This window comes from Gracilinanus agilis, chromosome 1 (assembly GCF_016433145.1).
Source record: "Gracilinanus agilis isolate LMUSP501 chromosome 1, AgileGrace, whole genome shotgun sequence".
Lineage (NCBI taxonomy): Eukaryota > Metazoa > Chordata > Mammalia > Didelphimorphia > Didelphidae > Gracilinanus > Gracilinanus agilis.
Window position 1 is genome coordinate 716,269,005 of NC_058130.1, and position 17,619 is coordinate 716,286,623.

The 17,619-nt window shown below is 48.2% G+C and overlaps 1 protein-coding gene across 1 annotated transcript in view; it reads right to left on the reverse strand.

Annotated features, from left to right (window-relative positions):
* TNFAIP8L1 (TNF alpha induced protein 8 like 1) overlaps positions 1–10,795 on the reverse strand; it is a 36,091-nt gene extending 25,296 nt beyond the window's left edge. The window contains exon 1 of the mRNA XM_044671021.1: positions 10,776–10,795. The gene's annotated coding sequence lies outside the window, so the exon portion shown is untranslated. The remainder of the gene's footprint in view (positions 1–10,775) is intronic.
* Positions 10,796–17,619: the final 6,824 nt, after the last annotated feature.

The following is a 17,619-nucleotide window of genomic DNA, read 5'->3' on the forward strand; positions in this document are numbered from 1 at the left end:
TTCCTTCCTCCCTCCCTCCCTCCCTCCCTCCCTTCCTTCCTTCCTTCCTTCCTTCTTTCCTTTCTTCCTTCCTTCCTTCCTTCCTTCCTTCCTTTCTTCCTCTCTCCCTCTAACCTACTTACTGTGTGTATGACTGACCCTTTGGGTTTGTATGGCTATGCTGTGAGGGAGACGAGAGAAAACATGATGGAATTCCCAGGCTCAGGAAGCTCCCAGTCTTAGAATACAGAATATAAGCACTGGAAAGGCCTCTAATCCTATGATTTCTAGAAATCAAGGATTAGAGATTGGAGGCTCCAGTTTCCTTGTGCCCACTATACCACTCTCTATTACCCTTTGTGGGTAACCAATAAATTGGATTCCTTACAAAGAAACTCACTTGGATTAAAAAAAATCAACTTCACAAATATCTGGTGAGGGGGAGATGGCTAAAAAATGTTCTGGGGATTTTAGTGGAAAGCAGGCTCAATGTGTTGGATGATTCACTGGCCGAAAAATCGAATGTGATCTTGGACAGCATCCAGAGAGGCATGGCATCCAGGCCTGCAGAAGATGTCCTGGGCCCGTCAGACCACATCTGACAAAGCAGCAAAACTTACTAAATGGAAGAGTGTCCAAGAGGATGACCAGGATGATGGAGGGCAGAAGAGGGGGTAGGGGGGTGTGTGGCATAATGAATAGGGTAGTTGGCTTTAGTTAGCATCAAGACCTAAGTTAGAATCTAGTCTCTGACACTGACTAGCTGTGTGACAATGGGCAAGTTACTTAGATCTGAGCCTCAGTTTCCCCATCTGTAAAATGAAGTATCTAGCTTAAATGGTAGACGTGAGGCTCAAATGAAATAATGTATGTAAATCGCTTTGCAAATTTCAAAGCACTATGTAATCTCCAGTTGTTTTTATTATCACTGTTGATTATGATTGCTGCTGCTGATTATGATGATGATAGTATAAGGCTCAGTTGAAGGAATTTAGGAAGGGGTTTAGCCTGGAGAAGAAGAGATCGAGAGGGGATGTGAGTGCCATCTTGAAGTTCTCAGAGGGCTGGTGACCAGGTGGAAGAAAAATTAGACTTGTTCTACTCAGCCTCAAAGTACAGAATGTGGATCCATGAATGGAAGACACATTTCATTCAACTCAATATAAAAAAAAATCCTGGAAGTAGGTCGGTAGCACAGTAGATAGAGCCAGGCCTGGAGACAGGAGGTCCTGGGTTCAAATATGGCCCCAGACACTTCCTAGCTGTGTGACCCTGGGCAAGTCACTTGATCCCTGTTGCCTAGCCCTTACTGCTCTTCTGCCTTAGAACCAGTATATAGTATTGATTCTAGGATGGAAGGTACTTACTTTTTTTAAAAAAGTCCTAATAATTAGAGTTACTGGAATGGGCTGCCCTGGGTGGGGGGTAGGGTTTGGCCACCCAGATTCCATCCAACCCTGCCATTTTATGCTTCAGATAAGGAGACCAAGGCCAGCCTACAAAACGGAAGGACCCCAAAAGGAAGACCTTCAGCCCAGGGGGTAGGACAGGAGGGCTTCCAACTGGAAGAACCGGGCAGGAACTTGGACAAGGATGGCAAAGGATGGGTAGAGTGGGCTCTGGTGGCCTCCCCCAAAGGAAGGATGGGATCCCAGGGTCTGAATCACCACAGATCGGATTGTTTCAAGGATCTGGGGTTTCCTTTGGTCATCTCCCCTTTAGGTAATGTGCATGAGAATGACGATGGTCATAATATCTGTCACCTTATACCCAGGCTGGGGTGAGCCTCTTTGCACTTAACTAACCTTATCCTCCAATGCTCAAAGGCCATTGCTGGGCATCCCCTGCAGGAAACCTCTCCAGGGTGGTGGACTTTTCTGGGTTAAGAATCACTCCATGCCAGGAGGAGGCTTTAGGGTAGGAAGCCACTGGATAAATAAAGAATAACTCACATTTCTATAGCACTAAGAGCACTTTCCTCACAAACTCCAGGGAGGGAGATGGTTGCAAGCATGACAATCCCCATTTTTAGATGGGGAAACTGAGGCTCCCGGAAATCTAGTCATGTCAAATTGGGATCTTAGTGGATTCCTAACTCCAAGCCCAGGACTATTTCTATTATGTCCTTCTTGTTCAACTGCCTCATTTTGTAGATGGGGAAACTGAGGTCTAGAGAGGGAGGTGACTTGCCTAAGTTCATACCACAAGTCAGTGGCAAAGTCAGGGATCAGAGGTTTCAGGGCTCCACCCATAGGGCCAAAGGGACAATCTCTGTCCTGCCCCCAAGAGGGGCAGGCAGCCTGCTCCCCCTTTTAATGAATATTTCATGCTGTAATTCAAAGACTCTAAATAATTAATGGGTTGGTTCAGTGGGGTGGGGGAGGTCTGAAGAGAGGGCACTGCTAGGCTGCTCTCTGACTTCTCTGTCCCTTGAACTACTGCCAATCAGATTCACTCCGCTGCTCCCTTCTCCCAAATAGTCTGGCCCCAAGCGATGAAGGCTACCTCTGGTTCCTCTTGCCAGGGCATCTCGGCCCCTGTCTTCTTTCTCTTCCCCCACAAGTGGGTGAAGTTTGGCAACAAGAGCTCCTATCAAGGCCAAAAGAGGCAAAGCCAGCAGAGCAGTGCTGGGTGTGTCCCTTGCTCAGAAGGGCCCAAGGCAGTCCAGTGGGGTCAGATGACCCTAACAAGCCCAGCCCCATTCTGCTTGACCACTGCCCCCCCATCTCATCCCCGAGCCCCTCTGCCTGGTCTGAGGTCAAGCTGGACCGCGGTCTGATCCTGAGCTAGCCCCCTCTTTCTATTTGCACAGGTGCATTTCCCTGTCCTCATCTCTGCCCACTGAAACATTTCTCTTCCCAGCTCTGGTGTCCCCTCCTCCAGGAAGCCTTTCTGGGTCCCAGTGGCTAAAAGTGATTTCTTCCTCCTTGAATTCTTGTTGGACAAAATCTGTTTGCCCCCATCTATCCTATTTCCTTGTACTCCTCAAACACCTCCCATTCTCTCTCTCTCTCTCTCTCTCTCTCTCTCTCTCTCTCTCTCTCTCTGTCCCCCTTTACCATCTGCCTCTTTTTTAAACCCTTCTCTTCTGTCTTTTTATTTTTCAAACCCTTACCTTCTGCCTTAGTAACAAGACAGAAGAGCAGCAAGGGCTAGGCAATCAGGGTTAAGTGACTTGCCCAGAGTCACATAGCTAAGAAGTATCTGAGGCCAGACTTGAATCCAGTCTGCCCGACATCAGGGCTGGCTCTCTACCTACTGTGCTACCTGGCTGTTCCTTGAAATCAGGGATTATTGCATGCCAGTCTTCGTATCCCCAGTGGGAAGCAAGGTCGACCCTCAGTCTACGTTTGCAGAATCCAGTTGAATTGCCTCAGAGTCAGACACCCCCTTCTAATACCAGTACCAGACCAGCTTATGGAATCACAGAGCAACAGAACTTGAAGGGCTAGAGGTGGCCTGGCTGAATGGCTAACAGACAACCAGGGTTCAAATCGCACTCGGACAGACACTAGCTTTGTCTGAGCCTCTGTTTTCTCTCTGTAAAATGGGAAGAATAATAGCACCACTCAGTTCCTCAAACAACTCCAAGACCATAATTGCAGAGTAGGTACCAGCCTGTATTGGTGGAGAGAATTTATTTCCTGGGAGTTCCTTTTTAATAATGAAATTACAGCTCTAGTAAAAAAAAAATAGTACCTAACTCACACAGGAGATAATGCTTGGAAGCACTTTGCGAGCCACTATAGAAATGAAAATAAGGATACTGTTGCCAGGGCAACCCTCTCATTCTTTTTTTTCTTCTTTTTTTTTTTTTTCTTTTTAACACTTACCTTCTGTCTTAGAATTGATATGAATTATCAGTTCCAAGGCAGAACAGTAAGGGCTAGGCAGTGGGGGTTAAGTGACTTGTCCAGAGTCACACAGCTAGGAAGTGTCTGAGGTCAAATTTGAACCCAGGACCTCTCATCTCTGAGCCTGGCTCTCTCTCCACCAAACCACCTAGCTGCCCCCAACCATCTCATTTTATAGATCAGGAGACTAAAGCCCAGGGATTAAGTGATCTATCCAAGGTCACTTGGCAAGTAGAGATAGGACTGAGGTTCCTTCTTTCTCATGCCCATCGCCCTTTCCACTACACCACATTGAGGAGAACGCCTAACTCGCCAAGAGAGGTTTTGATCATGACGGAGGCGGGGCATCTCTTTAAAAGGCATTTCCCCCTCCCTCAACTCCCCAGCTCAGAGATACAGAAAAAGCCAGAGGGGATCTCTGCTGCTTCTCTCACCCGTTCCCAGGGCAAGAGGACAAGCTCTGACCATTGTGAAGAATCCTAGGGGGTGGTCAGGCCCATAGTTAAATTCGTAGTATAAGCTTTTACTTCTTGGAAATCAGCAAACACCACAAATCAGGGCTTGCTCTATTGTTTTCTTGATTGTCTAGACTTAAGAACATGATGGAGAAAATGTTAATAATGCAGGTTAAATTGTGTGGCGTGGGCATATTCCCCCCCAAAAGAGCTGCTTGCTAAGCATTTACCAGCACCCCCCTGGAGAACCCCCTAAGGGTCCTGCCAGACCAGACTCAGGCTCACACATGTCCTAGTGCCCCACCAGCACCCCACTGTGGAGTAGAGGAAGGTACAGGACTTGGACTCCTCCTCCCTCTCCTCCCCCAGTCTCCAAGGTCTCTCCTGAGAGTCTACTGATCAGCTTGATTTGGGCCAAAGAAACCTTCCTAAGAATAAATGCCAGCTTAAGGACATTCAATGAGGGGAGGCCAAGGACCCAACTACAGCCAGAGGCAGCTGGGCAGCTCAGTAGATAGAGCTCTGGACCTAGAGTCAGGAGGACCTGAGTTCAAACTGGCCTCAGATATTTTCCTAGCTTTGTGATCCTGCACAAGTCACTTAATCTTGGTTTACCTTGGTCTCCTCAGCCGTAAAATGGGGATAATAACAGTGCCTACACCTCCCAGGTCTGTTGTTGTGAGGATTAAGCACAAAATTCTTTGTAAGGTGCTTAGCACAGTGCCTGGCACATAGTAGGTGCTTAATAAATGTCTATTCTATCCACCCTTGGCTCTAATTCAATTCAAGCAATTATTAAGCATTCAGAAGAAGCAGAGAACACCCACTCTAGACTCCTGAGTGAAGCAGGATGGGATCCATTTGCCATCCTCCCTCCCACTCACTTTATTCTCTTGGATTAGGGCTCTTACCCCCACAGCTGCCCACAGAAGGATGATTCGAATTCCTTACAGAACATAGAGAATCTCTTTTCATCTAAATTGCATCGGTTTCTGAGGTGGATCCAGCAGGCACTTCTACACCTTCTCCCTTTCTACCAAACCATTTCTACGCAGGCAGAAAGTATGTGAAAATCTCTTGGGATGGTAGAGTCAGTGCACTTCAGGCAGAAGCCGGGAGAAGTGTTGGGAGCAAGCAAATACGTAGCCCAGAAAAGTCCTTGAAGTCAAGAAAATACAAGCAAAGCATTCCCTTCCCAGAAGAGGCTGGCCTAGGAGTCAGGAAGCCCCAGTTCTAATTCTGGCTCTCACACGGGTTTAATGGGTAACCTTTTTTGGTACCTCAGTTTACCTCTATGTACAATAGTGTAGAACAGAGACCACCAGAGCCGGAAGGGCCTTTGCAGACCATTTAATGACCAGGGGTGCTTAACCTGAGATTTATAAAGTTTTAAAAAATATTTTGAGAACTATTTCAAGATAACTGGTTTCCTTTGTAATCTTACATATTCTGTTTCATGCATTTAAAAACATGATTCTAAGGAGTTCATAGGATTCACCAGATGACAGGTCAAAGTAGTCTATGACACAAGAAGAAGATTAAGACTCCCTCCCACACAGCCCGCCTCGCCGGGGTTAGTCCAAACCCTTTTACAGATAGGGAAACAGAGGCCCAGAGAAGAGGTAGGAGTAGAACTCAGGTGCTCTGAGTCCCAGCCCAGAGTCCTCTCTGTTCCATCCACTCGCTGTCTCTCCTGTCTAACAGTACACACACACACACCCCCCACTCACCAGAAACAGTTCAACCCTCATCTGAGGAATGTTCCAGACCTCTGGCCCTGAGGAGAGAGCGAGTGTGGGGGACCCCAGGTGAGAGAGAAACTCCTGCTGGGGGGCAATCAGGAAACAGCCCTAATGTTTGGATGGCTCTTGGAGCTCCTGTCCAGGCAACAGGTATTTGTTCTTTCTTGTTGCCATGGGCACGGCGGGCAGGGGCCCGGTTACACCTTTGCCAGCCCCTCCTCCAACATCTCCCAGCTGCTCCCCAACGTGTCAGGGCATTTCCTGTTTGTTCATTGGCTGCCCAGGAGCTGCGAGTCAGCAGGGTCTCTCTTTTCATTTTTCAAAAAAGCCCTAGGGATGACGGCATCTTAGCCAGCAGGCTAAGGGGTGCAGTTTGCCTCCAGGGCCAAGGCTCCCCAGGTCGTGTTTCAACTGGCCCCCCTGGATTTAAGGAATGTGCTTCTCAATGCCCAGTGGTCAGTGAGGCAGAATGAGGAGAGCTGGGATGGGAGCCAAGATGCCTAGGTTCTAGTTCCAACTTTACCACTCACTCTGTGTAGGCAAGTCTTCTCTCTGGGATTCAGTTTTCTCATCTGTCAAATGGGGATATGACTTCTCCAGGATATTGTGAGTCTCTAAGGAAAGGCTGTACCTTTAAGAAAGTATAGAGGGAAGAGGAGGGATGCTGAGCATGGGCTCTGGGGTTCTTCCGGGAAAAATATTTGAAAGGATTTCCCAGCCCTCTCAGATACCTTGCAAAGAAAAGGGGGCACTTTCTTTTTTTATGCCTTTTCTCCCTTCCCCTGAAAATTAGGGCTCCCTGGGTGTTGGTGAAGGACAGCCATCTGCCAGCTGCAACCCTGAATGGCTCTGGGACAAACCTAGCTCTTCCTGCCCCCATACATGAGCCTGGACTCTCTACTCTGGACTCTCTACTATCCCTGAGGGGTAGTTCCTTTCTTCTCACAATGCATATAGCACTGTCAGGATAGATGTCCAAAACAGTGTCCTAGTCCCCATTTGTTCAGTGATTCCCTATGTGACTTTAGATAGGTCATTTCACCTTTATGGACTCAGTTTCCTCATCTATAAAATCTGGAACTAAATTGACATTTAGCTTGAAGGGCTGAGTTCTCACATTCTGGGTACCAAAATTCTTTCCAGCTCTGACATTGTGTTCTAAGGGCCTTCCCAGCTCTGATGTTATCTGTTCTAAGATCCCTCCTTTCTCTGATAGTCTTATGTTCTAAAGCTGTATTGGCCAACCTATGGCATGCGTGCCGGAATATGCCAGAGGGGGCTGCTCCCTTCCCCCTCCAGGTGCACCTGAGGACATTTCTCACATCATCTGCCCTTTTGCCTTGCAGTCCAATGGGAGTGCTTCCTCCCTCCCTTTTCTGGGGTAAGGGGGTGACTCACATATGGTGTGAGGGTTGCACTCAATCTCTAAAAGGTTCACCATCACTGTTCTATGGTCTCTTCTAGCTCTGGCATTGTGTCCTACGGGCCCTCCCAACTCTGACATCCTCTATTTTAAGATTCCTTCCAATTCTGACATTCTATGTTTTAAAGTCCCTTCCAGCTTTGGTACTATATATTCTAAGGTTCTTTCCAGCTCTAACATTGTGTCCCATCGGGCCCTCCTAACTTTGGCTGTCTGTTTTCTAAGGCCCCTTCTAGATTGGGGACTCCATGTTCTACCCTGTGACACTGTGCCCTAGGGACCCTCCCAGTTCTGATATTCTCTATTCTAAGGCTCTTTTCAAGGTCTGACTTTCTATGGTCCTATAGCTAAACCAGGAACAAAATAAAGAAACTCAGAGCTTGTGGGGAGGGGGAAAGGAGAAAAGGGAGGAAGGAAGGAACCCTTCAGAAGCCATTGTTCAATCTTCTAGGTTCTTTCAGAAAGGGGAATTCCCCGGAGCACAGGCTTCATTGACTTGGCTATATTAGGGGTGTTGGGAGTATGTGTGTGTTATTCATTAAGCAGATGCCTCAATCATTGGCTGTTGTTTCCTGAGCTCACCCATGGGGCCCTACAAAGCCACTACACCCATCCCTGGGCCCCAGAGGGTTGTTAGGTGAAGACACCAACTCAGGCTCTGCCCACAACAAGCAACAGCTTGAAGGTTCGTCAGGTTCGCCACACCTGGCCCCTGACGACAAGGAGGAGCTGAGGCAGGAAATGAGTCAGAACACAGGAGGCCAGGAGGAGTAGAGACAACAGTGAGATGGCAGCCCCCAGCTCTGTTGCTAATTAACTCATTGGGCTTAGGGAGACAGTGCTGAGGGTGAAGTTGGCGGGGTGGGGGTGGGAGCTGGGCTGATGGGGCACCAGGAGGAAGCCATCCTTCTACAATTCAGAGGGAGGACACTGAAGTCAAGCCATTGGCATCACATCATTTCACCCCAGCCACTTTATAAGAAACTTCAAAGCACCCTAATGGCCCTAATTACTATGGCTAAGCTTTGGACCCATTTAATATCTGAGATGTCAAGGCAGCAACTGAGACCTGCCCAAGGGCAATTAATTGGGTAGGAAGGCCTGGGAGAGACACCTTGACCTCATTCGGGTTGGGTTAGCAGCCGCAGCTTCCTCTACCCCAGAACTTCCAGAACTCTTTGAATTTTGCCCTCCCTCAAGTCTTTGCTCATCTCTTTTCTTCTAACTAGGTGGTGAAATAGATAGAGCCTCAGGCCTGGAGTCAGGAAGATCTGAATTCAAATCTTAGCTCAGATGCTAGCTGTGTGACTCTGGGCAAATCACTTGCCTCAGTTTCCTTGATTGTAAAATGGGGAGAATGACACTACCTTCTCAGGCTTGTGGTAAGGATCAAATGAGATAGTTGTAAAACATTTAAGCAAAGCACCTGGCACATAGTAGGTACTTTATAAATTCCTCCTTTACCTCTACGTCTTCCTTTTCAGCCTCTCCAAATCTTGCCTGTCCATTCTCAAGTTCTACTCCCCAATCCCCACCTCCCAGGGAAGCCTCCTGCACTAGACCTCCAATAGCAGGGCCTCCTAGATCAAGGTACAGCCCTGCTCAAGCCTCTAATCCAAAATGGCCTTCATTTCCCCAACTATTCCTATTGCAACTATGCTGGTATGTACCCTCATTGCCCACCTCCCAGTAGATCCCAACACTAGCCTACTAGTAGGTGATCTCATCTCCACACTCTTCCCTGAAATCCATCCTTCGAAGTTCTGCCAGACTAAACTTTCTTCCATCATTTTTTTCTGGTCCACCTCTGCTCAAAGAACTTCAGTATCTCAGATACCAGTGAAGTGATCTCCTTTGCCTGGCATTCAGTGCCTTCCATAACCTGTCTCCACTGTGACTTTTCCAGCTTTCTGTCCTATTCTATTCTTTCATGCATATACTCTCCACTTTAGTGACTGTCTCCTGAACATCCTTGGCTCCCTCTGGGGACCTTTTCTGGACTTCCTGGAATGCCCTCTCTCTCCTCTTCAGCTGTGGCTTTAAGCATGTGCCTATATTTTAAGGCTCTGCTACAAAATGGCCAAGCCACATCTTCCAGGAAGCCTCCCCAGTTTTCTCATACAGTAATAATCTACACCCTCACCCCATCACACCTCAAACAGCACATTGGCTCATTAAGTCTATTGCATTTATTATGGAAGATAGTGTATTATGAGAGGGAATGAGTGTGCTGGGAGCCGATGGCAGGCCAGCCGCAGAAGCGGGGAGTCTCTTGGGCTTTAAGTCTGTTACACGCGCCAGCACGGACCACCTTGGGTAACACCCAACCTCTTCATTTACTCCGACAGAGGCCCATAGGCAGAAGATAGAGGGAGGAGTCTGGGTAACCCGAAGGCCCGGGTCGAGTCGGTCTGGGGATCTCCACCAGTTCGAACATTCTCCGATTTGGTGACTTTTTTCCTCCCCCAAGGGCACTTAACACGTGAGCACCAGGTGGGGCGCCCACAAATCCGAGGGAAGAGGTCTGCCTTTTCGGACCAGCCCCCAAATTAGCCCCAGGGTGTGTCTGGGGTGGAGGGCAGAGCTAGGGAAATACCTGGGACCGTGTAGGAGCTTTCCCAAGGCTCAGGCGGGGCAGGACCAGACCTTGGGGTGGGGGGCGGAGTGTGTCGGCTTCAGAGGAGGATTCTCTGCCTGGAGAGAGGCTGGGGTGCTGCCCTGGGGTCCCCCAGATCCAATCCCTGACTTTCCTGATTTGGGATAAAGAAGGACCCTGGAGTCCGAGGGACCAACGCCGGCCGCGCTGCAAACCCAGGAAGGGAGGACGTGTCAAAGCCCCCAGCCCCGTCTCCCAGCCCAGCCCAGCCCAGGCGCCCACCAGACAGTGAGAGAAAAGGGGACGCGGGAGGAAGCTAGACAGAAACCGAGACAAAGATAAGAGACGGGGAGACTAGCTCTGAAACCCACCTGGGCAGAGAGACTAAGAAACACAAAGAGCAACAGAACCGAGAGAAGACAAGGGGAGGGGAGGAGAGGGGAGGGATGGACAGCGGGACCCGGAGCGGAGACAGACCGAGGCAGCGAGATGGACGAAAGAGGTGGAGATTGAGAGAGGGGCGAGGAAAGCGGAGAAGGGTGGAGGCAGTAGGCAGCCCAGACTGCCCAATCTATGTCCCCCCAAATCCGGGAGGACACCACGGGGGTCGGAGACCCCGGGCTGCCCGGCTGTCTCTCCTGCTCCCACCCTGACCGTGGGCTCTGGTGACTCGGTGGTCCCCGCTGCTTCCACCTTCTTCGGCGCCGGGGACGCAGGGGAGCTCACCTGCCAGCAGGTCCGCCTCCACGGAGCTCCGCGGACTCTCCGAGAACCGCTGCCGATGACGCCACCGCCGCCGAGGCTCGCCAGGAGCTCGGGGGACACTCGCTGCCCCGGAGCCCCAGGTCCGGGCGCCCACGCCGTGGACCTGGGGATGAGGATGGGATGGAAGGGGAGCGCGCCCGGCAGTGGGACACTTGGGCCAGCCCGTGCCTCTAGCGTGTACGGAGGCTGCCGGACGCCTGCAGCCCGGCCCGGGGCCCCATGCACTGCCTGGATCCCAGAGGCCGAGGCCAAGGGGGCAAAGGGAAGGAAAGGGGAGAGGAGGAGGGGAGGGGAGAGGAGGCAGGGGAATTCGAGCCAAAGTTTCCCAGTCCAGAAGGGGCGGGGCGAGATCCAGGGCCAGCCAACCGCCGGCCGAGCTTCCTACGAAGCGACCAATGGAAGGCGAGCTGGACGTGGGCTGGGGAGGGTTGGGAGGGGGTGTGTGAGTGTGAGTGTGTGTGTGATTGTGTGTGTGTGTGTGTGTGTGTGTGTGTGTGTGTGTGTGTGTGTGTGACTGGGAGGGACTGATCTAAGCCTAGCCCACGCCCCCGGTCCGGATCCGGATCCCGGATCCCCAAGGTCCCAGAAGCTGAGAGAGAGCAGGAAATGGGTAGGACCAATGGATGGAAGTTATAGGGAGGCAGATTTGTACTCAGCCTAGGGGAAGACTTCCTAACAATCAGAGCTTTGAGAAACTGAAGAGGTCTTGCCTCTTAGAGGTAGTGAGCTCCCCATCACTTGAAGTGGATGCTGGAGCACCAGTTTGGGGGATGCTATAGTGGGGATTCTTGCCTGCTTAGCTACAGGTTGGACTAGATGCCTTTGAGTTCATAGTAATGATAGGATTTAGATCTGGAAGAATCCCTAGAGATCACCTGGTCTAGCCAACCCCTTCATTTTACAGATGAGGAAACTAAAGCCAGGGAAAGGAAATCACTTGCAGAGGGTCAAGGGGCAGTGAGTGGCAGAGCCAGGATTTGGGCTCTAATCCTTTGACTCCAGATTCAAGATTATTTTCACCACTATCCTTCCAAGACACCTAAATTCAGAACTTCGGTATCATTCCAGACTTCTCTCTCTCCCTCCATCTTTACATTCTTTGGTTATTCATTGATTTTGACTCTTTGTGACCTCATTTCCAGTATCTTTGGTAAGGATACGTGACTGGCTTGCCATTTCCTTCTCCAGCCTATATCACAGATAAGAGAACTGAGGCAAACAGGGTTGAGCATCTTTATCAGGGTCACACAGCTAGGAAGTGTCTGAGGCCAGAATGGAAAACTGTGATTGGGGGGCAGCTGGGCAGCTCAGTGGATTGAGAGCCAGGCCTAGAGATGGGAGGTCCTAGGTTCAAATCTGACCTCAGACACTTCCCAACTGTGTGACCCTGGGCAAGTCACTTGACCCCCATTGCATACCCTTACCACTCTTCCACCTAGGAGCCAACACACAGGAGTTAAGGGTTTAATAATAATAATAATAATAACTGTGAGTGGTATAAAAAAAAAAACACCCACCCAAATTACAAACCTGGAATCAGGAAGTGAGAGCAGAGGATGCAGGCTTTATTCTTTCTCATGAGAATGGGCAAATGCCCTGGTATGGCAAATGCAATGCACAGGTGCAGAAACAAACTGGGTCCCCCCCCAGAAGAGTGCCGTGCCCAGCTCTCCCCCCCACACCAAGTACCAGGCATGCCCTGTCCCCACTTTACCCCACACAGGGGAGGGAGAAAATGCTCCCATTGGGCTGTTGGGAAGAGGAGAAGTGATGTGAAAAAATGTCATCAGGAAGGGTGGAGAGGGAGAAGGGAGCAGCTCTGGCCAAGTCCCTCTGCCTTTCTAGTAACAACTCTGGAGCACACTGCATGCCATCTTTGGCACCTGTACCATAGGTTCACCATCACTGTTATATAGGTTCCTGAAGGGAGACCCCCTACCTGCTCTGTCCAACTTCAATAGTCTGGGGGCACAGACTTACAATCTACCCTGTGAATTCTACCCCAGTCAGAAAACAGCAAGATATATGGCATGAGCTCATCACGAGCTCCTACTTGGGAGGGGTAAGGTGATGGGGAGGTAACCATGTCCTCGGGAGTGACTCCTTTAGCTCCTAAAGGTATGAGCAGATAGTGAGGTAGGACAGCCTGATGGCTTTCATCCTTGAAGTGAGATAAGAGATCTCCCAACTCACTGGGCCAGTGGCAATAACAAAATGTCCTTGAGGTCTTATTCTGCAAGGTCAAGCAGACTTTCATTCCTTGATCATGGGGCAGTGTAGGATGGGTGTCCACCCAGAGAAGAACACATTCATTCTTTTTATTCCCAACAACTGGAAGATGAGTCTGACTCCAAACCTAGCTCTCATTCTAGTACTGAATCAGCCACTAAAGACCACTAGCATGAGTGGAAGAGCCATTTCCCTTTTCAGGGCTCAGATCCCACCTCCCCCCAGTAAAATAAGAGATCTGGAGTGAACAGAGCTAGAGCTTATCTGGAGGGCTTTCCAGGCATGGACATTTGGAGATAGCATATTTTTCCTAGGGCCATATGGAGCCCCTGAGCCTTAGATCTTGTAGTCCTCTGCTGATCCTCATCCCCTGTGGGGATGGGGAGGGGCTTAGGCATAGGGGCAGACCCTTTCTATCTGTTCCCAGATTATCCAGTTAGAACTGCCATTCCCCTGCCCTCCATGCCTGACTGTCCTCTGTGTGACACCCTCCTACCACAGACACACACACACACCTGTTTTTGTCACAGGTGAAAAGACTTTCAGCCATGCTGCTTAGAATGGGTACTGTCTAAGGGCCCTTTCAGCTTTGGCGTTCTATTTTCTAGATACTTTGATTTTCTGTAATGCCATCATTCTTTAGGCTAACAGGAAACATCTAGCAGTTGACCAGAGCCCATTGTTTCTCCCCACATCATCTTCTTACTGGGTTCATGGAGTCCTCTCCCCTCATCACCATCCTGGCTCTTCTTTTCCTCTCTCTCCTTTGGGGTCAAGAATCAGGGTGACATTCTGTAGGGAGCATTTGGGGAAAACAACCACATGTTTACTCAAACTTCTTTCCTTTGATTCAACAACTAGTTCCAGGATATTATTGCCAGGTTGGTGAGAAAAGGGGGATGGGTGGGAAAAGAGTGGCTGATCCAGATGTGGTCTTCTTGTTACATTGACCAAAGGAGGATGCAGCTGCTGTTTTTAGGAAAACAGCTGGGATCCTGTCCACAGTAGTCTATGAGGTGTTTGTTTCCTCCCAAGGAGTGACCTAGATCCTGTGTGGAATGGGTCATTCCCTCTTCACCTTTCAAATCCTACCCATCATGCAAAGCCCAATTCAAGTCCTACTTCCTTTGGGAAGCCTTCCCTGGATAGACAGCAAAGTGGAGTAAGAAGAGGCTGGAAAAAAAAGAATAAAAGAAAAGAGAAGAAGCCTGGATTGGGAATGAAAGGACCTGAGTATGAATTCTAGTCCTGTGTCATTTAACCTCTTGGGGCCTCGGTTTCCCAATCTGCATCTAAAACTCTCTCTTGGATACCCTACTAGCTTGTGCTGGAAGGCCAGATCCCCAGAGGGATGAAGACCTTGAGTTCATACTCCTAAAACTATCTAGCTCTCCAGGCCCCATTAGATCATTGACCTTTACTCCTGTTAGCCAGCAAACACAGGTAGCTCAAGGCAAAGGCATTTTACTCAAATAGCATGAATAGCAGTAACTAAGCATCTGCCCAATAAACCTGGGGCTTCCTCTCCCACAGATACACACAGCACTGGGGTGAAGAGTGGACATACACACAGAGTACACTAATACTCTCAGTTAACACTGGATGGTGCCAAGGGCTTCTGTTGCAAGGTGCCATTGCCTAGGAGAAAGGGTGAGGAGAGGAATTCCAAGAAGCTTATAGCACCCAGCATTTCTAAATAGTCTTTCAAGGGGCAGCTGGGTGGCTCAGTGGATTGAGAGCCAGGCCCAGAGATGGGGGGGGGGGAGTTTCCTGGGTTCAAATCTGACCTCAGATACTTCCTAGCTGTTTGACCCTGGGCAAGTCACTTACCCCCATTGCCTAGCCCTTACCACTCTTTGGCCTTGGAACCAGTACACAGTTATTGACGCTAAGATGGAAGGTAAGGATTTTTAAAAAATGGTCTCCAATTTAAGAACTAATGAGGGCTAACCCGGCTGAGCTACTGAGACCAGACAAGATGGGGCTCACTCAGGGTGGTGTGACTGTGAAAGCAGAATACCTCTTGCCTCTCATTGTCTCTGTTACCTGCACCATACAGACTGTAATTTCTTCGGATACCCTTGATGGACTCTTGATCATAGTCCTTTCCAATTACCCCTCTGCTAGATGTAAAATGAAGAGGGTAGACTGGATCGGAGGTTCTTCCCCTTTTAGTATCTTTTGACCCCTTTGGCAGTCTGGTGTGGATTATGGATCCCTTTTCAGAACAACATTTTTAAATACCTAAAATATGATTACAAAGGATTCCAATTTATTATTTTATTATATCATGTTATACATATATTATTTTAATATTTGTATTTATAATATAATTATACATGAGATAATACATATATTTATCACAATGTTATATTATTTATAATATAATTTTATACTATATTATATATTATAAACTTTATATTTATTATTATATTATAAACATAATCATTCAATCAAAATACATTTTTTTAAACCCAGGTTAAGAACTATGGGACTCAATGATTTCTGAGGTACCGATCAGCCTGAGATAATGACGATTTTTTCTTTTATGTGCTTTATTAATAACTGTGCCCATAGTATTGTGATTCCAATCGCAGCTAGCTCTCAGAAGCAGAAGTCTCACACCCAGATTTCCAGAGGCACGTGCCTCAATGTCCCTAGCATTTCTCTGCCGGTGGCTGCCTGACTAAGGAGACCCATTCAAGCAGATAGTTATCTAGTGACCACGGGGCATCCAGGACTCAGCGAGTCCCACTGAAATCCTGATGGACTTGCTTCAGGATTTAGCAATGTAACTGGAGTAGAAGTCTTTCTTCCCAGGGACTGTCCTCATAGAGCCACATCTTTTTCCAGCCCTGGAAGAGTTTCTGCGAACTATAGCTGATGCCCTGGGAATTTTCATTTCTGTTCGTTCCATGATAAAAACCTCTACTCCAAAAGCAAAAATAGGAAGGATGGTGCCAAGGAGTTCAGGTTAGAGAGGGGCCTCAAGGCCAAGTCATAAGGTGTCCTGGTTAATACAGCGGTTAGAGAACGCAGGCTGGAGTCAGGAAGGCCTGACAAAGAATGCTCTCCACCTCCAGGGAAAGAACTGGAGTCAGAAGGCAGAGGAAAGCAGATAATTTTTCACTTGTTTATTTGGGAAAATGATTTGGGGTTTTGGTCCTATGAGATTATTCACTTACAAAAATGAATAACATGGAAACATGTTTTGCGTGATAATAAATGTATAACCCAGATTGAATTGCTTGTCAGCTCTTCAAGGGGGCAGGGAAGAAGGAACCGAGATGCTGTGGATCATATGATTTTGGGAAACTTATGTGGAAATTTGTTATCAAAATTAAAAAAATTTAAAACAACAACCCTGATCAGTAGATGTTATTATTCCCATGTTTCCATTGAGGAAACTGAGACAAAGAGGGGTTAAAGGATTTTTCCATGTTCACACAAATAGTAAGTCTCTGAAGTATGATTTGAACTCGGGCCTTGCTGAGTCTCAGAATTGTTCTGGATTGTTGTATTGTTGTTAGTAGCAAAGTCTCACATTTGATTGTCCCACAATATTGCAGTTACTACAATGAGCTCCTTTACCAGGATTATTGTGAGGATCAAATGAGATAATAATTATAAAGCTTTTAGCATGGTGCCAGGCACATGGCAGGTGCTATATAAATTCTAAGTATTAATATCGATTGAATATCTGTCAATTCTCCTGCCACAACATCTCTGGCATCTTCTCTCCACTCACACAGCTGCTCCCCAAGTTCAGGCTCTTAAGAGTTTCTCACCTGGATTATTCCAGTAGCCTCCAAATTGCCTTCTCTTCCCTTTCCAGTCTCAGAGTGGATCACCTGCTCAAGAAGCTTCTGGGATTCCCTAGTGCGACCTCTTTTCTTTGGTTTCTGTCATAATCTGGCTCCAACCTATCCTTTTAGGCAGATTACAAATAACTTCTGCCCTCCTGAACCCTGCATTCCTGACCGTTTCCCATGGACAGCACTCCATCTTTTCCCATAAACTGTCTCGTGGACCTGGCAATAGATTCCCTTCGCCCCACCCCACGCCTTTTAGAATCCGGCTCTGTTCAGGTGTCCTGTTCCCTGAGGTTTTGGTGAATCCTCAAACTTCCTCTATAGTTTGGGTCTATTTCTCTGGGCATATAGTCTTCTCCTCCCAGTGCCCTAGTCAAATATAAGGCTCTGGGGGCAGGAAGTGGTTTTTTGTTTTGGTCTGTCCCTATTTCTAGCACAGTGCTTTAGAAACCCTTAGATGTTTGCTCCTGGAGGGCAGGGACTGTTTTCATTTTTATCTCCATATTCCTCAGGGCCAAGAGAGTTGGACTTGATTGATTTCTAGGTACTTTGATTTCTAGGTACTTAATAAATGCTTATTGATGGATGCATGGATGCATGGGCAAATGAATGAATGAATGAATGATGTTTGTCAGGCAGAAAAGAAGATTTAGGAGGATGGTTTTTGGGGATGTAGCTCAGTGGTGGAATATATGCTTCACATATATGAGATCCTGGGTGCAATCTCTTGTCTGGGTGCAATCTTCACCTAATCCCCCCTCCCC